A 26,992-nucleotide genomic window follows, 5' to 3' on the forward strand; every position below is an offset into this window, starting at 1 on the left:
GTGGACCCTGCATCCACCACATTAACCCAGTGCGCAGTGATGGACACGTAACGGCCCTGGCCATGCCGACTGGACCATGCATCAGTTGTGAGGTGCACCTTTCCGCTCACTGACTGCTTGAGTGCATGGACAATGCGGTCTTTCACATGATGGTGGAGGGCTGGGATGGCTTTGCGAGAGAAGAAGTGGCGACTGGGTAGGTCATAGCGTGGTACTGCATAGGCCATGAGTTCGCGGAAAGCTGTGCTTTCCACCAACCGAAAGGGCATCATCTCAAACGAGATTAGTTTGGCAATGTGGGCGTTCAAACCCAGTGTACGCGGATGAGAGACTGAGTACTTTCTTGACCTACTCATAGTGTCTGGGAGGGTGAGCTGGACTTGAGAGCTGCATATGGTGGAAGTAGCGGTGGACAGGGCGGACTGAGAGAGGGTTGATGATGGTGATGGAGTTGTTGTTCTTTCTGATGGCCTAGAATCAGTCTTTCGTTGATATAACAGTGGGATTCCCTGACTGCTGTGGCCTTGCAACGACACCTCAACATTTGCTGCTGTGCTAACCGGTGGGCTTACAGTGGGGGAAACAATGTAGCGTTGCTGACTACCTTCGTTGTGATCAGTTGCACATGTGGCACTTGAGGTTTGGTGTTGTGTCCACGCTTGCAAGTGCATGCTGGTTAAATGTCTAAGCATGCAACTGGTATTCAAATTTTTCAGATTTTTCCCTCGGCTAAAGGTCTTTGCGCACTTCTTACAGATAACCTTGGCCTGATCATGAGGATTTTGTTCAAAAAAGTGCCACACTGCACTCTTCCTACTTTGGCAGACATTTTGCGGCCTAGCACGCTGTGATCTTTTGACCCTCTGAACAAGCTGTCCAGCAACTATTTTGATGTTTGGAACCTGTCTTTGGAGTGCTCCGGGCCTGCCAGATAACAGCTGTTGCGATGTCGATGTCTGCTGTGGATGCTCCTCATCTGAGATATTGGAAGCAGCACCCTCTTCCCCCAATGGATGCCAATCTGGGTCAACAACTGGGTCATCCATCACCTCCTCTTCTATGTCATGTGCACCTTCCTCTGTGTCACCGTGTATGGTGGTATAGTGTGCGGGAAGGGGCACCTGAGTCTCATCAGGGTCAAAATCTGGCTCTGTACACTGCGAGGACAATGTAGTGCTCTGAGTGAATGTACCAGCAGAATCATCCATCAGCGGCTGTGCATCAGTGCACTCCATGTCAGATTCATCTTGGCCTGGGTAATTCACCATTTGACTTGATAATCCAGGCATGGTATGTGAAAACAGCTCCATGGAGTAATCAGTAGGATGGCCTGTGTCATCCTTCAATCTTGGTTGGGGTGAAGGACACAAGGAAAGGTGTGGTTCATGAACATGAGCCTCCAATGACGACTCAGTGCTTTTACTTTTTACAACTGAAGAAGAGGAGGCGATAGAGCTGGAGGCTGAGTCAGCAATGTAAGACAAAACTTTTTCCTGATGCTCTGCCTTTAAAAGAGGTTTGCCAACTCCTAGAAAACTAAGCGTTCGAGGCCTTATGTAGCCAGACGATGACGCAGGGTCAGCACCTCCTGCATTCGGTCCTATTTTGCTCTTGCCACTACCATCAGATCCACCACCAACACCATCATTACCAGCTGCCAACCCCCGCCCAATTCCACGGCCTCTTCCACCAGTCTTCCTCATTTTTGGTAGAAATGTAGACAAAATCCAACAAACTATATAGTAATGTAAAACAAGGTAAAAGGTGTCTATAGGACAGGTGAGATTTAGAATTTCTGCACACACTTGTGGACAGTGGACACTTTTGGATTGTGTGAGGCCCACTGATATCTGAGCGCTATGTGACAGGCTCGATGGCACAGCTGCCTGTGACCAAAGTGACGAGAGGATAATGGAGATTTTGAATCTCTGCGTACACTTTTGGACACTGGACACTTGTGGATTGTGTGAGGCCCACTGATATCTGAGCGCTATGTGACAGGCTCGATGGCACAGCTGCCTGTGACCAAAGTGACGAGAGGATAATGGAGATTTTGAATCTCTGCGTACACTTTTGGACACTGGACACTTGTGGATTGTGTGAGGCCCACTGATATCTGAGCGCTATGTGACAGTCTCGATGGCACAGCTGCCTGTGACCAAAGTGACGAGAGGATAATGGAGATTTTGAATCTCTGCGTACACTTTTGGACACTGGACACTTGTGGATTGTGTGAGGCCCACTGATATCTGAGCGCTATGTGACAGTCTCGATGGCACAGCTGCCTGTGACCAAAGTGACGAAAGGATAATGGAGATTTTGAATCTCTGCGTACACTTTTGGACACTGGACACTTGTGGATTGTGTGAGGCCCACTGATATCTGAGCGCTATGTGACAGGCTCGATGGCACAGCTGCCTGTGACCAAAGTGACGAGAGGATAATGGAGATTTTGAATCTCTGCGTACACTTTTGGACACTGGACACTTGTGGATTGTGTGAGGCCCACTGATATCTGAGCGCTATGTGACAGGCTCGATGGCACAGCTGCCTGTGACCAAAGTGACGAGAGGATAATGGAGATTCTGAATCTCTGCGTACACTTTTGGACACTGGACACTTGTGGATTGTGTGAGGCCCACTGATATCTGAGCGCTATGTGACAGGCTCGATGGCACAGCTGCCTGTGACCAAAGTGACGAGAGGATAATGGAGATTTTGAATCTCTGCGTACACTTTTGGACACTGGACACTTGTGGATTGTGTGAGGCCCACTGATATCTGAGCGCTATGTGACAGGCTCGATGGCACAGCTGCCTGTGACCAAAGTGACGAGAGGATAATGGAGATTTTGAATCTCTGCGTACACTTTTGGACACTGGACACTTGTGGATTGTGTGAGGCCCACTGATATCTGAGCGCTATGTGACAGTCTCGATGGCACAGCTGCCTGTGACCAAAGTGACGAGAGGATAATGGAGATTTTGAATCTCTGCGTACACTTTTGGACACTGGACACTTGTGGATTGTGTGAGGCCCACTGATATCTGAGCGCTATGTGACAGTCTCGATGGCACAGCTGCCTGTGACCAAAGTGACGAGAGGATAATGGAGATTTTGAATCTCTGCGTACACTTTTGGACACTGGACACTTGTGGATTGTGTGAGGCCCACTGATATCTGAGCGCTATGTGACAGTCTCGATGGCACAGCTGCCTGTGACCAAAGTGACGAGAGGATAATGGAGATTTTGAATCTCTGCGTACACTTTTGGACACTGGACACTTGTGGATTGTGTGAGGCCCACTGATATCTGAGCGCTATGTGACAGTCTCGATGGCACAGCTGCCTGTGACCAAAGTGACGAGAGGATAATGGAGATTTTGAATCTCTGCGTACACTTTTGGACACTGGACACTTGTGGATTGTGTGAGGCCCACTGATATCTGAGCGCTATGTGACAGGCTCGATGGCACAGCTGCCTGTGACCAAAGTGACGAGAGGATAATGGAGATTTTGAATCTCTGCGTACACTTTTGGACACTGGACACTTGTGGATTGTGTGAGGCCCACTGATATCTGAGCGCTATGTGACAGTCTCGATGGCACAGCTGCCTGTGACCAAAGTGACGAGAGGATAATGGAGATTTTGAATCTCTGCGTACACTTTTGGACACTGGACACTTGTGGATTGTGTGAGGCCCACTGATATCTGAGCGCTATGTGACAGGCTCGATGGCACAGCTGCCTGTGACCAAAGTGACGAGATGATAATGGAGATTTTGAATCTCTGCGTACACTTTTGGACACTGGACACTTGTGGATTGTGTGAGGCCCACTGATATCTGAGCGCTATGTGACAGTCTCGATGGCACAGCTGCCTGTGACCAAAGTGACGAGAGGATAATGGAGATTTTGAATCTCTGCGTACACTTTTGGACACTGGACACTTGTGGATTGTGTGAGGCCCACTGATATCTGAGCGCTATGTGACAGGCTCGATGGCACAGCTGCCTGTGACCAAAGTGACGAAAGGATAATGGAGATTTTGAATCTCTGCGTACACTTTTGGACACTGGACACTTGTGGATTGTGTGAGGCCCACTGATATCTGAGCGCTATGTGACAGGCTCGATGGCACAGCTGCCTGTGACCAAAGTGACAAGAGGATAATGGAGATTTTGAATCTCTGCGTACACTTTTGGACACTGGACACTTGTGGATTGTGTGAGGCCCACTGATATCTGAGCGCTATGTGACAGGCTCGATGGTACAGCTGCCTGTGACCAAAGTGACGAGAGGATAATGGAGATTTTGAATCTCTGCGTACACTTTTGGACACTGGACACTTGTGGATTGTGTGAGGCCCACTGATATCTGAGCGCTATGTGACAGGCTCGATGGCACAGCTGCCTGTGACCAAAGTGACGAGAGGATAATGGAGATTTTGAATCTCTGCGTACACTTTTGGACACTGGACACTTGTGGATTGTGTGAGGCCCACTGATATCTGAGCGCTATGTGACAGGCTCGATGGCACAGCTGCCTGTGACCAAAGTGACGAGAGGATAATGGAGATTTTGAATCTCTGCGTACACTTTTGGACACTGGACACTTGTGGATTGTGTGAGGCCCACTGATATCTGAGCGCTATGTGACAGTCTCGATGGCACAGCTGCCTGTGACCAAAGTGACGAGAGGATAATGGAGATTTTGAATCTCTGCGTACACTTTTGGACACTGGACACTTGTGGATTGTGTGAGGCCCACTGATATCTGAGCGCTATGTGACAGGCTCGATGGCACAGCTGCCTGTGACCAAAGTGACGAGAGGATAATGGAGATTTTGAATCTCTGCGTACACTTTTGGACACTGGACACTTGTGGATTGTGTGAGGCCCACTGATATCTGAGCGCTATGTGACAGTCTCGATGGCACAGCTGCCTGTGACCAAAGTGACGAGAGGATAATGGAGATTTTGAATCTCTGGGTACACTTTTGGACACTGGACACTTGTGGATTGTGTGAGGCCCAGTGATATCTGAGCGCTATGTGACAGTCTCGATGGCACAGCTGCCTGTGACCAAAGTGACGAGAGGATAATGGAGATTTTGAATCTCTGCGTACACTTTTGGACACTGGACACTTGTGGATTGTGTGAGGCCCACTGATATCTGAGCGCTATGTGACAGGCTCGATGGCACAGCTGCCTGTGACCAAAGTGACGAGATGTTAATGGAGATTTTGAATCTCTGCGTACACTTTTGGACACTGGACACTTGTGGATTGTGTGAGGCCCACTGATATCTGAGCGCTATGTGACAGTCTCGATGGCACAGCTGCCTGTGACCAAAGTGACGAGAGGATAATGGAGATTTTGAATCTCTGCGTACACTTTTGGACACTGGACACTTGTGGATTGTGTGAGGCCCACTGATATCTGAGCGCTATGTGACAGGCTCGATGGCACAGCTGCCTGTGACCAAAGTGACGAGAGGATAATGGAGATTTTGAATCTCTGCGTACACTTTTGGACACTGGACACTTGTGGATTGTGTGAGGCCCACTGATATCTGAGCGCTATGTGACAGTCTCGATGGCACAGCTGCCTGTGACCAAAGTGACGAGAGGATAATGGAGATTTTGAATCTCTGCGTACACTTTTGGACACTGGACACTTGTGGATTGTGTGAGGCCCACTGATATCTGAGCGCTATGTGACAGTCTCGATGGCACAGCTGCCTGTGACCAAAGTGACGAGAGGATAATGGAGATTTTGAATCTCTGCGTACACTTTTGGACACTGGACACTTGTGGATTGTGTGAGGCCCACTGATATCTGAGCGCTATGTGACAGTCTCGATGGCACAGCTGCCTGTGACCAAAGTGACGAGAGGATAATGGAGATTTTGAATCTCTGCGTACACTTTTGGACACTGGACACTTGTGGATTGTGTGAGGCCCAGTGATATCTGAGCGCTATGTGACAGTCTCGATGGCACAGCTGCCTGTGACCAAAGTGACGAGAGGATAATGGAGATTTTGAATCTCTGCGTACACTTTTGGACACTGGACACTTGTGGATTGTGTGAGGCCCACTGATATCTGAGCGCTATGTGACAGGCTCGATGGCACAGCTGCCTGTGACCAAAGTGACGAGATGTTAATGGAGATTTTGAATCTCTGCGTACACTTTTGGACACTGGACACTTGTGGATTGTGTGAGGCCCACTGATATCTGAGCGCTATGTGACAGTCTCGATGGCACAGCTGCCTGTGACCAAAGTGACGAGAGGATAATGGAGATTTTGAATCTCTGCGTACACTTTTGGACACTGGACACTTGTGGATTGTGTGAGGCCCACTGATATCTGAGCGCTATGTGACAGGCTCGATGGCACAGCTGCCTGTGACCAAAGTGACGAGAGGATAATGGAGATTTTGAATCTCTGCGTACACTTTTGGACACTGGACACTTGTGGATTGTGTGAGGCCCACTGATATCTGAGCGCTATGTGACAGTCTCGATGGCACAGCTGCCTGTGACCAAAGTGACGAGAGGATAATGGAGATTTTGAATCTCTGCGTACACTTTTGGACACTGGACACTTGTGGATTGTGTGAGGCCCACTGATATCTGAGCGCTAGGTGACAGTCTCGATGGCACAGCTGCCTGTGACCAAAGTGACGGGAGGATAATGGAGATTTTGAATCTCTGCGTACACTTTTGGACACTGGACACTTGTGGATTGTGTGAGGCCCACTGATATCTGAGCGCTATGTGACAGTCTCGATGGCACAGCTGCCTGTGACCAAAGTGACAAGAGGATAATGGAGATTTTGAATCTCTGCGTACACTTTTGGACACTGGACACTTGTGGATTGTGTGAGGCCCACTGATATCTGAGCGCTATGTGACAGGCTCGATGGCACAGCTGCCTGTGACCAAAGTGACGAGAGGATAATGGAGATTTTGAATCTCTGCGTACACTTTTGGACACTGGACACTTGTGGATTGTGTGAGGCCCACTGATATCTGAGCGCTATGTGACAGGCTCGATGGCACAGCTGCCTGTGACCAAAGTGACGAGAGGATAATGGAGATTTTGAATCTCTGCGTACACTTTTGGACACTGGACACTTGTGGATTGTGTGAGGCCCACTGATATCTGAGCGCTATGTGACAGTCTCGATGGCACAGCTGCCTGTGACCAAAGTGACGAGAGGATAATGGAGATTTTGAATCTCTGCGTACACTTTTGGACACTGGACACTTGTGGATTGTGTGAGGCCCAGTGATATCTGAGCGCTATGTGACAGTCTCGATGGCACAGCTGCCTGTGACCAAAGTGACGAGAGGATAATGGAGATTTTGAATCTCTGCGTACACTTTTGGACACTGGACACTTGTGGATTGTGTGAGGCCCACTGATATCTGAGCGCTATGTGACAGGCTCGATGGCACAGCTGCCTGTGACCAAAGTGACGAGAGGATAATGGAGATTTTGAATCTCTGCGTACACTTTTGGACACTGGACACTTGTGGATTGTGTGAGGCCCACTGATATCTGAGCGCTATGTGACAGTCTCGATGGCACAGCTGCCTGTGACCAAAGTGACGAGAGGATAATGGAGATTTTGAATCTCTGCGTACACTTTTGGACACTGGACACTTGTGGATTGTGTGAGGCCCACTGATATCTGAGCGCTATGTGACAGGCTCGATGGCACAGCTGCCTGTGACCAAAGTGACGAAAGGATAATGGAGATTTTGAATCTCTGCGTACACTTTTGGACACTGGACACTTGTGGATTGTGTGAGGCCCACTGATATCTGAGCGCTATGTGACAGGCTCGATGGCACAGCTGCCTGTGACCAAAGTGACGAGAGGATAATGGAGATTTTGAATCTCTGCGTACACTTTTGGACACTGGACACTTGTGGATTGTGTGAGGCCCACTGATATCTGAGCGCTATGTGACAGTCTCGATGGCACAGCTGCCTGTGACCAAAGTGACGAGAGGATAATGGAGATTTTGAATCTCTGCGTACACTTTTGGACACTGGACACTTGTGGATTGTGTGAGGCCCACTGATATCTGAGCGCTATGTGACAGGCTCGATGGCACAGCTGCCTGTGACCAAAGTGACGAGAGGATAATGGAGATTTTGAATCTCTGTGTACACTTTTGGACACTTGTGGATTGTGTGAGGCCCACTGATATCTGAGCGCTATGTGACACGCTCGATGGCACAGCTGTGACCAAAGTGACTAGAGGATAAGGGAGATTGGATTGCTTTTAAAAAAGCAGTTTGCGGAGCAGTGGGTAAACAGCAATGCCAGCGTGTCAGGAAGCCTTGGAAGGCAGCCCAACAACCAACACCACTGATACACCACAATATAGCCTCCCCTTGCACTGCACACACAGTGACTTGTGTGTTGTGCAGGCCAAATCGCTAGCAGCAGAAGCAGTTCTTTTGTCTTCTTCCCTGCCTAACGCTCTCCCTACAGAATCAGCAGCAACCTCTCCCTATACTAAGATCGGCAGAAGTAAGATGGCGGTCGGCGTGCACGCCCTTTTATACCCCCTGTGACGCCCACCAAAGCAAGCCAATCACTTGCATGCCCTTCTGAAAGATGGTGGTGACCCGTGCCTAGGTCATCACGTTGCCCACAGTGTCCGTGGATCCTGATTGGCTGAAAAAGAGCGCAAAACAAACTTTTGAAACGCGACTTTGGCGCGTAAGTCGCCGACCTCGTGGCCGACCTCATCCTAGGGTCGGGTTTCGTTTCATGAAACCCGACTTTGCCAAAAGTCGGCGACTTTTGAATTTTTTCGACCCGTTTCGCTCAACTCTACTTATTACATCTGATAAGGCAAAACACATTTTAACCTAAAGTACAGAAAGGTAAAAGTGTGGTTATCCAGCACACGTATCACATACAAGTTGCCTCCCAAATCACCCTTTTGTATTGAATGTGTCTAATATTCTAGTCCATTTACAATGGGCAAGGAGTGTGTCAAGGGACTTGGAAGTGGTTGTGATGGTGATGGTGTAGGCCAAGGCCGAGGACGTGGGCAATCTGAAATTGGGCTACCAAAAACACCCACATCTAGCTGGACCTTAGTGTCCGAAGTCCTAGGGGACCGTGGCAAGACAGCACTATTGAAGCCCGAGCAGTGTGAAAAGGTTGTTAGTTGGATAGCGGATAATACTTCCACCACCACCAGCAACCTGTCTTCAACACGGTCAGATCACAGTTGCTGTGAATCGGGACCGCATATTCCTTACCCTTATCCTCCTTGCTCTCACTATGCTGAGTGCCCTGAAACAACTGCTCCCACACTCGGACCCTCCGAACAGCTGTTCAGTTTTCCATTTGGAGATTCGTACCTCTCGCCCGTTCCACTTGAAGCAGGGCAAGATGATATTCTATGTAGCGATGCACAAATCTTTGAGCAGCCACGGTCACAAGAGGTGGGCGATGATGAGACACAATTGCCGGAAAGTCAGGAGGAGGCCCAGGGTGGGGAAGTGGAAGATTAGGTGGGGAATGATGTAGTAACAGACCCAGCCTGGCAGGAGGACATGCACAGCGAGGACAGCTGCACACAGGGGGAGGTATGCGTCGCACCACATTAGGCAGGAAGAAGCAGTGTGGTGGCTGCAGAGAGAAGGCATGCAACCGTTACCTGTAACACCAACCTTACGGAAGTTGCCAGTCCAACTGTTAGGTCTTCCCGAGTCTGGTTATTTTTTAGACTCTGCTGATAAGCCCAAAAAGGCCATTTGCAACACCTGTCATGCCAGCATCAGCAGGGGTAGCAAAACTATCAGCCTGACCACCACCAGCATGATCAGGCACATGGCAGCAAAGCACCCGACTTTGTGGACCCAACTCCAGTCTCTAGGAACAGTGTCTGCGGGTGACACCACTGCTTCTTCCACTGTTTTGCATGCAAGTCAATCCTCTGTCCACGGTGCATGTGAAGATGCTTCCTGCCCTGCACCCGCTGTTGCCCACAGTCAAATACCACCAACATCAAGCACGTCCATGTCCTTGTCCCAGCACAGCCTTCAGTTGTCCATACCCCAGTCATTGTAATGTATGCGTAAATCTGCAGCCAATGCCCCACAGGCCACAGTACTCAATTCACATATTTCTCGTCTGCTTGAGGTCGAAATGTTGCCTTTTAGGCTCGTGGAGACGGAAGCTTTCCGCAACCTGATGGTGACGGCCATCCCATGGTACTCGTTCCCCAGCTACCACTATTTCTCCTGCTGTGCTGTCTTGGCATTACACAAGGACATGTCCCACAACATTACCCGTGCCCTCAAAAATGCAGTTACTGGGAAAGTACATGTAACCACGGACACATGGACAAGTGCTTGTGGCCAGGGATGCTACATCTCGCTGACGGCACACTGGGTTAACATAGTGGAAGCCGGAACCCAGTCAGACACTGGGATGGAACAAGTCCTCCTCAAGGATTATGGGCCCTACTGTATGTCAATAAGGGTTGCCCCCATTGTGTACAGCTCCTGCACCTCCTCCTCTCCAGCCTCCATGTCCGAAAGGAGCACATCAGTCACAAGCAGGAAGCACTGCAGCACTGTCAACGCAAGGCGGCAACAGGCTGTACTGAAGCTAATTTGCTTAGGTGACAAACCGCACAATGCTGACGAGTTGTTGACAGCTCTGAAAGAGCAGGCAGATGTGTGGCTGACACTGCTGAATCTCCAGCCAGGCATGGTTGTGTGTGACAATGGCAGGAACCTGGTGGTGGGTCTGAGGCGAGGAGAACTGACACACGTACCATGCTGGCCCATGTGCTGAACCTCGTTGTTCAACATTTTCTAAAAACCTATCTGGAGCTGCCGGATCTGCTGATTAAAGTACGCCACCTGTGTGCACATTTTAGAAAGTCATCTACAGCTTCAGCTGCCCTTGCCATGCTGCAGCAGCGATTGTAGATTCCGGCTCACCGACTGGTATGTGATTGGAACACATTGGAATGCTACACTCCATATGTTGGAAAGGATTTGTGAGCAGAAGCGGGCAATTGTTGAATACCAGCATCAACAAGGCCGTCGTGATTCAGGTTTGACACCACCACATAAAAACTCAGGAGTGGACATGGAAGTCAGACATATGTAGCATCCTCCAAAACTTTGAGGAGTCCACCAAGATGGTGAGCGGCGATGACGCCATAATTAGCATCACTTGCCCGCTCATCTGCATTGTAAAAAGCTCTCTGTTCACAATGAAAGAGGATGCATTGCAGTCGGAGCACGAGGACATGGATGAAGGAACCATACAGGGTGAATTCACACAGACCAGCCTCATGTCATCTCAACGTGGATTGGTTGACAATGAGGAAGAGGAGGAAGAACAGGATCTACTTTCATGCGCTGTAGATGAGACTACAACCACAACTGTCATACCATCTGTTCAGCATGGATGGCCTGAGGACAGAGAAGAAGAGGAAGAGGAGGAGGAGGAGGACACCTTGGTCAGTCGTCCTGTTGGTGAGGACACAGAAGGCTTGCCAGATACCAGTCTGGCACGTATGGCTGACTTTATGTTACGCTGCCTTCCCCCGTGACTCTCATATTGTCAGAATATTGGGTAACAGTCATTACTGACTAGTGACACTTTTAGACCCATGCTGCAAGGATAACTTTCAATCTCATGTTCCAGAGGCAGACAAGTGTCAGGATCCTGTCAGCATCGGCAGATTGCCACGGCTGAGCAGGGTGACTTACCCACACTACGGGAGGGCCCGGGGTCCGATACTGCAGTGAAAGTTCAAGCAGACAGGACCTGCCACACTGAAAGTAGTAAGGAGTACAAGGACCTATGATCATGTGACTGCAGGGGGCGGGGCTTAGCGTCCTACTGCTGCAGATGATGAAATATACTAACTGCAGGGATACTGTAGTAGAGGAGAGGGAAACGCAGGTCAGACAAGCAGAGGTCATACACGGATAAGGCGGATCAGTACCAGAGGGAGGAGCAGAGAATAGTCAAGTCACAGGCAGAGTGTCATACACAGAGAGGTAGCGCAGTACAAGAGGGACAGGCAGAACTCGAAACAGGGACGGAACCGGATCAAAACCAAGCAAGCAACAAGTTATCAGGCACAAGGCACACGTATACGCAAGAAATCAACTAACTCAGCCGAGGGCAGGAGTATAAGGCTGGTTTCACATTTGCGTTTTTTTGCACTGGAAAAAAACGCATACGTGCGCATGCGTTTTTTCCCCTATATTTAACATGGGTGCGCATACCTGCGCGCTGGTAAGCGCACGTATGCGATTTTCATGCGCTGCGTTTTTTTGGGGTGTGCGTTTGTATTTTCCAGACGCAGCATGTTGCATTTTTTGGCCCTGCAAAAAAGCGCATGCGCACGTATGCACACGTTTTGCGCTAAAAATGGCCATTATAGCCTATGGATGCGCATACATGCGCACTGGCATGCTCATGTATGCGTTTTTTTGCACATGCGTTTTTTTTGTTAACCATGGAATTTAGGGGTTTGGGTTAGAGTTAGGGTTAGTTAAGGGGGTTTAGGGTTAGGGTTAGGGTCAGGGTCAGGGTTAGGGTTGGGGTTAGGGTTAGTTAGGGTTTAGGGTCAGGGTTAGTGTTAAGTATGGTTTGGTTAAGGGTTAGGGTCAGGGTTAGGGTTAGGGTTAGGGTCAGGGTTAGGGTTAAGTATGGTTTGGTTAAGGGTTAGGGTTTGGGTTAGGGTTAAGTATGGTTTGGTTAAGGGTTAGGGTCAGGGTCAGGGTCAGGGTTAGGGTCAGGGTTAGTTAGGGTTTAGGGTCAGGGTTAGGGTTAAGTATGGTTTGGTTAAGGGTTAGGGTCAGGGTTAGGGTCAGGGTTAGGGTTAAGTATGGTTTGGTTAAGGGTTAGGGTTTGGGTTAGGGTTAAGTATGGTTTGGTTAAGGGTTAGGGTCAGGGTTAGGGTTAGGGTCAGGGTCAGGGTCAGGGTTAAGTATGGTTTGGTTAAGGGTTAGGGTTTGGGTTAGGGTTAAGTATGGTTTGGTTAAGGGTTAGGGTCAGGGTTAGGGTTAGGGTTAGGGTCAGGGTCAGGGTTAGGGTTAAGTATGGTTTGGTTAAGGGTTAGGGTCAGAGTTAGGGTTAGGGTTAAGTATGGTTTGGTTAAGGGTTAGGGTCAGGGTTAGGGTTAGGGTCAGGGTTAGGGTTAGGGTTAAGTATGGTTTGGTTAAGGGTTAGGGTTAGTTAGGGTTTAGGGTTTGGGTTAGGGTTAAGTATGGTTTGGTTAAGGGTTAGGGTCAGGGTTAGGGTTAGGGTCAGGGTTAGGGTTAGGGTTAGTTAGGGTTAAGTATGGTTTGGTTAAGGGTTGGGGTCAGGGTTAGGGTCAGGGTTAGGGTTAGGGTTAGGGTCAGGGTTAGGGTTAGTAAAGTCATGGTTTGGGTTAGTGTGAGGGGCCACCTAATGTTGGAAAAAACGCAAACGCGGTAAAAACGCACTAAAAACGCATACAAACGCATAAAAATGCTGCGTTTTTCATGCATGCTCATAAAAATGCTTGAAAAAAAACGCAGCAGTTGTATGCTTTTGTATGCGTTTTTTCAATGCGTTTTTTTGCGGGAAAAACGCGCTGCAAAAAAAAGCAAGTGTGAAACTAGCCTAACTGACACCGGACCTAGGTCGAGTGGCCACTAAATAGCCGCCCTCTGCCAGAGAGAGGCAGAAACAACTAACCCCTGTCTGACCAGGACAAGCCAAAGACAAAACCCCGTCCTGGATCATGACAGTACCCCCCTCTCAACGGGGGGCCACTGGACCCCTGGGTCTCTCAGGATACTTGGCATGAAAGGCTCGGACCAACCGATCCGCATGAACCAATCAGGCAGAAACCCACGACCGGTCCTCAGGACAGTAGCCTTTCCAATGCGCAAGATATTGATTAGCACGATGGACCAACCTAGAGTCAACAATTCGTTCCACCTCGTACTCAGACTGCCAGTCTACCAAAACCGGTGGCAGGGAAGACAATGATCCATCCCCACAGGACGCCACAGGTTTCAAAAGGGCCCTATGGAACACATTGGGGATCCGTAGAGATGGCGGGAGACGCAGCCGAAAAGCCACCGGGTTAACCGCTTCAGTAATTTCATAGGGACCAATAAATTTAGGTCCAAGTTTCGCAGAGGGGACCTTGAGCCTTATATTCTTGGTAGACAACCATACCTTATCCCCAACCTGGAACACCGGCCCCACGGATCGTTTTTTGTCTGCAAAAAACTTATATTTAGCCTGAGCCTTCGTAATGTTACTCTGGACCTCCCGCCATACCTCCCCTAACCGCTGGATTGTCTCATCCGCCCCAGGACACCCAGAGTCCAAACGGGAGAACTCTACAAAATGTGGATGAAACCCATAGTTGCAGAAAAAGGGAGATGTACCTGTAGACTGGTTACTGCGGTTGTTAAACGCAAACTCAGCCAAAGGTAGCGCAGTACACCAATCATCCTGTCGGGCTGAGGTCAGGCAATGCAGAATTTGCTCCAGAGACTGATTGGTCCGCTCAGTCTGCCCATTAGTCTCTGGATGATAAGCGGATGAAAAAGACAGACCAATACCCAACCTCTTACAAAATGCCCTCCAAAGCCTGGAAACAAATTATACCCCCCTATCAGACACCACATTCAAGGGTACCCCATGCAACCATACCACATGCTCAACAAACAATCTGAACAACGTTTCCGCATTAGGTAGAGCCGCCAAGGGTACAAAATGTGCCTGCTTACTAATCCTGTCCACCACTACCCAAATGACGGTATTACCCATGGAAGGGGGAAGATTGGTGATGAAATCCATGGACAAATGGGTCCATTGTCTATCAGGAATTGGCAGTGGCACCAATTCCCCGGCCGGCCGATTATGGGGGGTTTTCGCACAGGCACATACACCACAAGCAGACACAAATTCCCCAACATCAGAGGCTAAAGAAGACCACCTTCCGGGTAGCCGAGATCCCTGGATGTCCACCCAGAACTGAGTCGTGGAACTCACGAAGGACCTTGAGATGAAATTGAGCTGGTACAAAAAGTTTATCCACCGGCTTAGCTGGAGGGGCAAGAGACTGAGCTTCCCGAATCTCCCGCTCCAACATATTAGAAATACCTGCCACCACTACCCCAGGCTGAAGAATGGAGGATGGAGGTTCGGGGGGGGGGGGGGAGACCGGATCCAGACTGCGTGACAAGGCATCAGCTCTGACATTTTTTGATCCTGGCCGAAAAGTGATGGAGAACTGGAATCGGGGAAAAAAAAGTGACCATCTAGCCTGTCTAGGAGTCAACCTTTTAGATGACTCAATGTAAGCTAGGTTCTTGTGGTCTGTAATTACGGTTATAGGATGGACAGCCCCCTCCAAAAAATGCCTCCATTCTTCAAAGCCAGAAGTTCTCGATTCCCAACATCATAGTTTCTCTCCGCAGGGGAGAATTTCTTAGAGAAAAAGGCACAGGGTCTCAAATTAGTCAAAGTGGCGGGTCCTTGGGACAACACCGCCCCCACCCCCACCTCTGAGGCGTCCACCTCAACAATAAATGATTTAGATGGGTCCGGTTGAATAAGAAACGGAGCAGACATGAAACATTTTTTTAAAAACTGAAACGCTGTTATCGCTGCGGCTGACCAATTCTTGATATCGGCCCCCTTTTGAGTCATATCTGTGAGAGGTTTAACCACCTGTGAGAACCCCCTTATAAACTTGCTATAATAATTAGCAAATCCTAGGAAACGCTGCAGAGCTTTCAAATCACAAGGTTGAACCCAATCGTCAATGGCCTGCACCTTATTTGGATCCATGCGATACCCCTCAGCAGACACAATGAATCCCAGAAAAGACAATTCCTGAACAAAAAATAAACATTTCTCTAGCTAAGCAAAGAGACAGTTCTCCTGGAGCCTTTGGAGAACTGCCCGAATATGACCAATGTGAGCCTGTTTATCAGGTGAGTAGATAAGTATGTCATCCAAATATACAGCCATGAAACGTCCAATAAAATCAGAGAACACATGATTGATGAAATTTTGGAAGACTGCTGGAGCATTGGTCAGACCGAAAGGCATGACCAAATTCTCAAACAACCCTTCATTAGTGAGAAAAGCAGTCTTCCACTCATCTCCCTCCCGAATCCGGATAAGGTTATATGCTCCCTTTAGATCTAATTTCGAAAACCACTTATCCTCAGACAACTGGTTGTACAAATCAGGAATAAGCGGGAGGGGGTAAGTATTTCTCACAATTATTTTGTTTAACTCTCGAAAATCGAGGCATGGGCGCAAATCACCGTCTTTTTTCTTTACGAAAAAGAACCCTGCTGTCATGGGAGAGACAGAAGGACGAATGTGTCCTTTACGAAGACTCTCGGAAATGTAATCTTTCATAGCAGCCCGCTCGGGACCCAAAATGTTATACAAGTGGGCCTTGGGCAATTTAGCACCTGGAACCAGGTCAATGGCACAATCAAATGGGCGGTGTGGTGGTAAAACTTCAGCCTCTTTTTCGGAGAAAACATCCGTATAGTCTTTCAGGTACTTCGGAATACCTTCCAGACCAACGGATGGCACAGTAGCAAGACATCTTTCAGAACAATTAGGTCCCCATTTAACAATATCCCGGGAACCCCAGTCAATAATTGGGTTATGCCGTTGCAGCCAGGGAAACCCTAACACCAGGCCAGCAGAGAGGTTATCCAAAACAAAACATGACATACGCTCCTGGTGAAGGGCCCCCACCCTGAGGGTGAATTCCTCAGAAACAAAATGGAGACCTTCCTTGGTGAGAGGTGTAGAATTAATGGCCATTATTTTTATAGGAGTCTCCAACCTAACTGTCCCTAATCTACAGCTGGCCACCAGCTTGGAGTCAATCAGGTTTAAGGATGACCCACTGTCCACAAAAGCCGAAGTAGAGAAAAAACAGTTCTTAACACCAAGTTCCACCTCCACCAAGATGATCACCCAGACTCAGCCGCTTGTTAGTCGATGGGCAGTCCTTTCTCCAATGTCCAGAATCACCGCAGTAAAAACACAGTTTTCCAAAGCGCTGTCGTCTCCTTTCTTTCTCTTTGAGGTCGATGGTTCCCATCTCCATGGTTTCCAATATAGGACTGGCTCCCCTTCCTTGGGAGAATAACGGGGTCTCAATCTGCATCACTCCTCTCCCCCAGTAGCCTGCGATCCATTCGGGCGGCCTGTGTCATAGCATCCTCCAGAGAATCAGGTGGAGGGTGGAGTGCCAAGGCTTCTTTCAGATGTTCAGACAGGCCTCTACAGAACAAGCCCCAGAAGGCAGCATCATCCCAGAAGACCTCAGCAGCCCAGTGTCTGAACTCTGAGCAAAACCACTCGGCTGAGTGCTTCCCCTGACATACACTCATCACCATGTCCTCAGCCATACGCACCCGATCAGGGTCATCATAAATATTCCCCAGGGCCTCAAAAAATGCATCCACAGTCATACGCTCAAGGGCAGTGGTCGGAAGGGAGAAAGGCCAAGCCTGGGGGGCTCCCCTTAACAGAGACATAATGACCCCCACTTTCTGACTTTCATCCCCAGAAGAGTGCGGTCTTAATGAGAAAAAAAGCTTACAGCCCTCCTTGAAAACTTTAAATTCCTTTTTATCTCCAGAAAAGGTATCCAGTAATTTAACCGGGGACTCAGGGTAAACTAATGTAACATCTTGAGCCCCCGATGACAAAGCCCTCTGCACAGTGTCAGCGATCAGGTGATGAGACTGAGCCAGGAATCGTTGTTCCCCAATGAGTTTCTGAGACATCTGAGTCAGATGCTTTACCTGCTGCAGATGATGAAATATACTAACTGCAGGGATACTGTAGTAGAGGAGAGGGAAACGCAGGTCAGACAAGCAGAGGTCATACACAGATAAGGCGCAACTCGTAACAGGGACAGAACCGGATCAAAACCAAGCAAGCAACAAGTTATCAGGCACAAGGCACACGTACGCAAGAGGTCAACTAACTCAGCCGAGGGCAGGAGTATAACTGACACCGGACCTAGGTCAAGTGGCCACTAAATAGCCGCCCTCTGCCAGAGAGAGGCAGAAACAATTAACCCCTGTCTGACCAGGACGGGCCAAAGACAAAACCCCGTCCTGGATCATGACAACAGGTATGCCAAAATGGTGGAGTACCAGAGGTCCATTGTTGCAGAGTTATTAAAAAAATTCCCTTCTCAAAATGCAGGCAGCAGAGATAACATTTTGTTGGCCCACCAAGCAGGACAGTTCTGGGACAGTTTTCTGAGACCCTCCCATCGCCCTGGCCCTGAGGCAAGGGGTAATATCACAAGGAATGCAATGTTTTCTAAGATGCTGAGGGAGTACCTTGCTGACCGTACCAACGTCCTCCGTGATTCCTCTGTGCCTTTTAATTATTGGGTGTCCAAGCTGGACACGTGGCATGAGCTGGCACTCTACGCCTTGGAGGATCTAGCTTGCCCTGCCACTAGCATTTTGTCCGAGCGGGTTTTTAGTGCTGCTGGTGGCATTATCACAGATAAGCGCATAGGGAAAATGAAGACAGGCTGACTCTTATAAAATTGAACAAGGGATGGATTGGGCCTAACTTCGCGACACCACCAAATGATGACAGCGAAGCATAAACTCCAATGTAGTGTTGTTTTTTTTGTGAGGTGTAGTCACATGCACCATTTCACAACCAAACATGGATATATGCTTCATGTTTTTTGCTATTTGGTGTCCTCCTCCTCCTTCTCCTCATCCTCACCATCCACCACCACTTGAGCACCAGGGTGAACGTATTCAATCATGCTCCGGCCACTCTATGTTTTTGCAAGGGTGTTATGATGGCCGTCACCAAAATTTAAAAAATATTTACACCCCCAAGGGGAAATGTTTGCCAGCACATACACTTAGTGTATGGGCATTCCAAGTCTAGGAGACCCGCTCCTAGAAATTGGGCCTATTAGTGAATGAATCAGGTCTTCCTCCAAGTCTCATCATCCACCACCACTAGATCACAAGGGTTTTCCGTGCAGCTACAGCCAGTGTCGAATTTGTAACAAGGGTGGGTGGTTAGGCTTTGCCTCAAATACTTGCTCTGCCAAAGGTTGAGGTGTACCCCATAGGGGAAATGTTTGACAGCACATACACTAAGTGATGGGCACTCCAAGTTTAGGAGACCCGCTCTGAGAAATCGGCCTATTTTTTAATCAGGCCTTCCTCCAAGTCTCATCATCCACCACCTTTAGATCAAAAGGGTTTATGTGTACCGTGAAACTACAGCCAGTGTCGAATTTGTAACAATGGTGAGTGGTTAGGCTGTGTGTCAAATACTTGTTCTGCCAAAGGTTGAGGTGTACCCCATAGGGGAAATATTTGCCAGCCCATACACTAAGTGTTTGGACATTCCATGTTTAGGAGACCCGCTCAGAGAAATTGGGCCTATTAGTGAATCAGGCCTTCCTCCAAGTCTCATCATCCACCACCACTAGATCAAAAGGGTGCCCACCAAGTCATGTGAGGTCATATTTTTTGCGGGACGAGTTGACGTTTTTATTGGTACTATTTTCGGGCACGTGACATTTTTTAATCGCTTTTTATTCTGATTTTTGGGACGCAGAATGAACAAAAACCAGCGTTTCATGAATTTCTTTTGGGGGGGTGCGTTTACACCGTTCTGCGTGTGATAAAATTGATAAAGTGGCTTTATTCTTCGGGTCTGTACGGTTACAGCGATACCTCATTTAGGTCTTTTTTTATGTTTTGTCGGTTTTATGCAATGAAAACTATTTTATATAAAAAATAATTATTTTTGCATCGCTTTATTCTGCGAGCTATAACTTTTTTACTTTTTTGCTGATGATGCTGTATGGCAGCTCATTTTTTGCGGGACAAGATGACGTTTTCAGCGGTACAATGGATATTTATATGCGTCTTTTTAATCGCGCGTTATTGCACTTTTTGTTCGTCGGTATGATAATAAATCATTATTTTTTGCTTAGTTTTTTAATTTTATTTTTTAAGGGGTTTGCTAAAAGGGTTAACTAATGGGACAGTTTTATAGGGCAGGTCGTTATGGACGCGGCGATACCAAACATTTGTACTTTTATTGTTTGGTTTTTTTTAATTTCCAAAAAATGAATTTATTGGGGGAATATTTTTTTCTAATTTATTTGGAGATTTTTTTTTAATTATTTTAACACTTTTTTTTTTTTAACTTTATTACATTGTCCCAGGTGGGACATCACTGTCCTGTGACAGATCGCTGATCTGTCACATCACAGATCACTGTGACAGATCAGTGATCTGTCACAGGCAGTGCAGCAGGCTTCATCGTGCAGGGGTTCAATGTGCTCACCACATAACTAGATAAGTTCCTTAGGGGGTCTAGTTTCCAAAATATGGTCACTTTTGGGGGGTTTCCACTGTTTAGGTACATCAGGGGCTGTCCAAAAGCAACATGACACCCGCAGACCATTCCATCAAAGTCTGCATTCTAAAACGTCACTACTTCCCTTCCGAGACCCGACGTGTGCCCATACAGTAGTTTTCTCCCACATATGGGGTATCAGCATACTCAGGACAAATTGGACAACAACTTTTGGGGTCCAATTTCTCCTGCTACCCTTGGGAAAATAAAAAAATTGCTGACTAAAAGATCATGTTTGTGGAAAAAATACGATTTTTTTATTTTCACGCCCGGGCGTTATAAACTTCTGTGAAGCACTGGAGGGGTCAAAGTGCTCACCACACATCTAGATAAGTTCCTTGGGGGGGTCTAGTTTCTAAAATGGTGTCATTTGTGGGGGGTTTCCACTGTTTTGGTACATCAGGGGCTCTCCAAACGCGACATGGTGTCCGATCTCAATTCCAGCCAAAAACGTCAAATGGCGCTGCTTCCCTTCTGAGCTCTGCCATGCGCCCAAATAGTGGTCTACCCCCACATGTGGGGTATCAGTGTACTCAGGACAAATTGCACAATAACTTTTAGGGTCCTGTTACCCTTGGAAAAATAAGAATTGAGGGTGAAAAGATCATTTTTGTGGAAAAAATATGATTTTTTAATTGTACGGCTGTATGTTATAAACTTCTGTGAAGCCCTTGTGGGTTCAAAGTTCTCACCACATATCTAGATATGTTCCTTGGGGGGGTCTAGTTTCCAAAATGGGGTCACTTGTGGGGGGTTTCCACTGTTTAGGTACATCAGGGGTTCTCCAAACGTGACATGGCATCCGATCAGAATTCCAGCCAATTTTGCATTGAAAAAGTCAAATGGCGCTCCTTCCCTTCTGAGCTCAGCCATGCGCCGAAACAGTGGTTCTCCCCCACATATCAGGTATCAGCGTACTCAGGACAAATTGAACAATAAGTTTTGCAGTCCAATTTCTCCTGTTACCCTTGGTAAAATAAAAAAAATTGAACCTGGAGTTTTTTTTTTGTGAAAAAAAGTTAAATGTTCATTTTTTTTTTAAATATTCAAAAAATTCCTGTGACGCACCTAAAGGGTTAATAAACTTTTTGAATGTGGTTTTGGGCACCTTAAGGGGTGCAGTTTTTAAAATTGTGTCACTTTTGGGTATTTTCTATCATATAGACCCCTCAAAGTGGCTTCAAATGTGAAATGCAAATGTGGTCCGTAAAAATAAAATGGTGTTGCAAAAATGAGAAATCGCTGGTCAATTTTTAACCCTTATAACTTCCTAACAAAAAAAATTTTGGTTACAAAATTGTGCTGATGTAAAGTAAACATGTGGGAAATGTTACTTATCAAGTTTTTTGTGTGCTGTATCTCTGTGACTTAAGGGCATAAAGATTCAAAGTTGGAAAATTGCGAAATTTTCAAAATTTTTGCCAAATTTCCGTTTTTTTCACAAATAAACGCAAGTTATTTGAATGAAATTTTACCACTATCATGAAGTACAATATGTCACGAGAAAACAATGTCAGAATCACCGGGATCCATTGAAGAATTTCAGAGTTATTACCTCATAAAGGGACAGTGGTCAGAATTGTAAAAAATGGCCCGGTCATTAACATGCAAACCACCCTTGGGGCTTAAGGGGTTAAGAGGAAGATTTTTATTGGACATGTATAAACTGACACAACATTTAAAAAGTCACATATGTGACATGACAGCAACAATCATAGGCTCATAATGAAGCCCACAACCTATGGCAACACTCCAGATTGGTTATGAAAAATTACAATCATATAAGCAGCATACCAGATGATAGGTGAGATTATAAAAAGTGCCCCCAAGGGATGCAAGCATAAATATATTGTATTACACTTTTTGAACCCAACAAAGAGGAAAGAAAATCAGTGCCACAAAAATGGCCACATAGTCCAGAAAGCATAAATGATACAGGTTTGAGTAAAGCCCAAAAGGAAAAGTGGTCACCACAGACATTAATACTTAACAATAGAAAATACCTGTAGGTTCAAAGAGGAGTAAATGTATAGCATCACACCCTGGGGCAATAGTCTGGGCACACTGGCATTAAAGATATAGGCTGAAAGAACCACCCATGTATTATAGCATGGAGTGGTAATAACAAATACCGAGATCCATGTGGAGTGGAGCCAAGAAGGAAGGATACCCGACGCGTGTCGCCACCCGCAGTGGCTTTGTCAGGGGTAATGAATGCAGTGTCCTTATATATGCCTGATTATTGAGCAAATAGCGCACAGATGCGCCGCTTACTAGGCTAGCGTGGAGGTAGTTAACACGGAGGGGGCGTGTGCTGGAGCCGAGAGAGGGTAGAGTATATTGCGCATGCGCCAACAACTGAAAGTCCGGAAGCGCGTCATAGCGCAGAATTACCATGGTAATCAAATAATAAACACTTGAATTGAGCATGCGCCAAGCTCCCACAGCGCACGCACTGACAATTCCAGTGCCGGACGTGCGTCATATTGTAGAGTAATCATGGTAACCAAATAAAGCCATCGCAAAGGCGCCACATGACGGAGCGGTAAGCAATTACGGCAAGTCACACACATAATGCGCCGAGGTAGTACAGCACACGCGCTAACAATCCTGATAGCAGACGCGCGTTCTGCTGAATAGTAGTCAAGGTGATCGAATATAACAAATACATGGGCGCCAAGGAGACGTCTGACGGCGCAAGCTACAAATGCAGCAGGTCCTACATAGCAAAAAGAAGTCAAAAGCACATCAATACAATGTTCATAAGGAGTGTCAACAGCACCGTATCGAGATAACAAACCTGTCGGCATGTTTTTAAAAAAGATATAATAAGGAAGTGCAACATAATCCTGGCACGTCATACCATGAAAATAATTATCATGATCATAAGATGAACAAACTCTATACAAAGACCAAGATGACGTCTATTTGGTGTCATACCAATACACCGCAGGTAATGCCATATACACCATTGGTACATGTACACAATACAAAACAGTAAGCCAAGAGCACAACATGCTACTGATTTAAGATGGTAGTTTTTAGTGTGATCCAAGGCTGAAATGTGACAGACCTATACCACAACATATTGTGGAATAAAGTGTTGCACACTGGCGATTGTGGGCATGATATCCCATAGATGATAAACCAATTGTCATCACCATACTCCCAAAAGTGATATAAAGGAGACCTGCCTTAATACTACCTATAAGTACAATTAGTGCTCCATAGAAAAATAAGAAATCACAATTGACATGTATATGGGTATGTACAACATGGAGAAGTCCACTTTACGTGTCGGGCACACTATAAGTGCCGGACCCAAAGTTTAGAAGACGCATGATGTTTGAATAAATTAACAGCAAAGAGCGTATATGTAGCAGCAACTGATACCTACAAGGATGAACCTCAATATGGAAGAGATAATCACAATCAACATATATATATATAGGTATGCACAAAATGGCGGTGTCCAATATACATGTCGGGCACACTATAAGTGCCGGACCCAACATTTGGAAAACGCATGATATTTGAATGAATTGGCAGCAAAGAGCGTGTATGTGGCAGCACCTAGTACCTACAAGGGTGAACGTCAATATGGAAAAAAAAGTCAAGACATCCCCAATGTGATACCAGGCCCTGCCAAGGTGCCAGGTATCAACGGGAATGATATTGAATGAGCAAGCACATTGCTAGTGTTGGCATGAAGAGATTTTCACCTACAATAAATGTATCCGCAGGATAATACCAAAGGATGGACAAAAGATGTAAAAAGTGCCATAGAACAGTCAATATTTATTTTAAACTTGTTTACTACTTTAAATAATCCCAGACCCTGCAGACCTTTTGACAGCTACACTGCACATCAAGTGCTTCCAATACAATGAACAAATATGGCCATTATTGCAGATTAACCCAAAGCAACACTGTTTAGCAATGGAGATCATATAATGGTACTGCAAAAAATCACCGCATATTAATATATAGCCACCAAAAGAGGCCAGGAATATGACATAGATTGAAGTATGTAATAAATCCGTAACAGGGAACAGAAAGAAATATTTGGTATGCTGTTTATATGCCAAAGGAAAAGACAGTTGAAGAGGGGTCAAAAGAATTCAAATGCCGCATGAGACCACAGCAGAGAAGGCACACAAGAGGGCATTACAAAATTGATAAAGCGATGTATACGCCATGACCTTGGCATTCAAGCGGTCTCTTTTTTCTTAGACCAGAATTCAACAGGGGACAGAAAACACGATTCTTTCTTCCTGGACCTGCTATTCTTTATATTATATTCCTTATCTCCTGGACTCAGAGGTGTGCAGACGTGCCTGTCTGCTCTCTGCCAGACTGTGGAGACAATAGGGCGCCTTGCTAGTGGCAGCCCATTGCAGCAGCTATTATTTTATTTTATTTTGTTTGTTACAGTCTTTTATACCTTTCCTGATGTCTTTTTGGACCTCTAATTTCAACCTTGGATCTATGCAACGTTTTCATCTCGTGGATTGCGACGTTCCTGCACGCTGGTCTGCTGTGGGATGGAAAATGCAGCACACCCCCACACTTTCTACTGCCGCTGGGCACACTGCATATGGTTTTTACCCGGATCCTCCACTACCACCCACAAGTCCCCTGCTGGCATGGCCACTTTGGGGTACGCAATATGGTCCATCTCAGCTAATACTACCGACGGATGTATGCTGCTGCCCACAGCCTGTGTCAGTGATACAGCCATATGTGCTCAGCGGAGAGCACCGTATACAGTATGCCACGGAGAGGTCTCCCGGGATGGATGGAATCACTGATCGGATGGTTGTCCCTAGGTCTGTCGCTAATCGAGTAGTGTATTCAAGGAGTCGTCTTCTGGAAATGCGCAGGACAAAGTCTTCTCCAGCAGTTGCAATACCACATGTTCCACGGGAAATGAGGAGACCTTTCAGAGGTTGCAGAGCAGGCAAGAAGACCAAGTCCTGGAGGAGAAGGTTTAAACCTGCAGTCCCATCCATCATCATGGGTAATGTACGATCGCTTGGTAACAAGTCGGATGAACTGCTGGCTCTGAGTAAGACCCAGAAGGAGTTCAGGGAATGCAGTCTCATGTGCTTTACAGAAACCTGGTTGCATGAGGACGTCCCGGATTCAAGTATATCGGTACCGGGGTTTCAAATGGTTCGGGCTGACAGGGACAGAGTGAAGTGCGGTAAGAAGAAGGGTGGAGGAGTGATACTGTACATTAACAACAGATGGTGTAATCAGGGGCATGTAACAGTAAAGGAGAGACATTGTTGCCCAAACATTGAACTATTAGCAGTGGGCCTCAGGCCTTACTATCTGCCTAGAGAATTCTCTCTTGTTATTGCAGTGGTGTCGTATATACCACCATCTGCAAATCCAGAGGCAGCTGGGGATGTACTGTCTGGGGTGATTGCCCGGCTTCAGACGAAACACCCTAACTCTCTAACTGTCATTTCTGGGGATTTTAATAGAGCCAAGATCTCATTACCTAAATTCTATCAATATGTCAAATGTTCTACAAGGGACAATTATATATTGGATCTCCTCTATGCCAGTGTTAAGGATGCTTACTCATCATCTGCATTGCCCCCCCTGGGGAAATCTGACCACAATCTCATACTATTGTCTCCAGCTTATCAACCAGTTGTCTGCAAACAACCAGCGACAATTAAACGGATAAGGAAATGGTCTCCGGCAGCTGAAAAGACTTTACAAGACTGCTTTGAATGCACAGACTGGGAGGTGTTATGTGCCAGGGAACCTAATGATGATGTTAATGAGGTTACCAGGAGAGTTACTGATTACATCAACTTTTGTACTGACAATATTGTACCTATTCATGAGGTTCGGTGTTTTGCAAACAATAAGCCTTGGATTACAAAAGAATTGAAACATCTACTAAACAGGAAAAAAAAAGCTTTTGAAAGGAAGGACAAGGAGGAAATGAAAATTGTTCAGAGAGACTTAAAGGGGAAAATTAGGATTGCCCGTGAAGCATTCAGAATTAAATTGGAAAATAAATTGTCACATAACAACTCCAGAGAAGTGTGGGCTGGAATGAAGCTTTTGACTGGGTTTAAGGCAAGGTCAGATCAGGGGGGTGGGGGGCTGATCATGGCTAATGAAATGAATGTTTTTTTCAACAGATTCAACAATAAATGTGCCATGTCAACAGAGGAGAGGGCCGGGGAGAGACGAGCAATATCAACTGGGGGGAGGAAGTCGGAGTCTTTCTTGATCTCCGAAAATGATGTGAGGGAACAGTTTAGTAAGCTGGTCATGGGTAAAGCAGCAGGGCCTGATGGTATCTGTCCACGTGTCTTTAGAGTGTGTGCGAATCAGTTGTGCACTGTCTTCCAGCACCTGTTTAACTGGAGCTTACAATCACAGAGAGTACCAGTTCTATGGAAGACTTCTTGCCTGGTGCCGGTTCCCAAGACTACCTTCCCGAGCTCCCATAATGACTATAGACCGGTGGCCTTAACATCGCATGTGATGAAGTCCTTGG

The sequence above is a fragment of the Dendrobates tinctorius genome, unplaced genomic scaffold (assembly GCF_039654945.1).
Source record: "Dendrobates tinctorius isolate UK_male_01 unplaced genomic scaffold, ASM3965494v1 ptg000102l, whole genome shotgun sequence".
Taxonomy (NCBI): domain Eukaryota; kingdom Metazoa; phylum Chordata; class Amphibia; order Anura; family Dendrobatidae; genus Dendrobates; species Dendrobates tinctorius.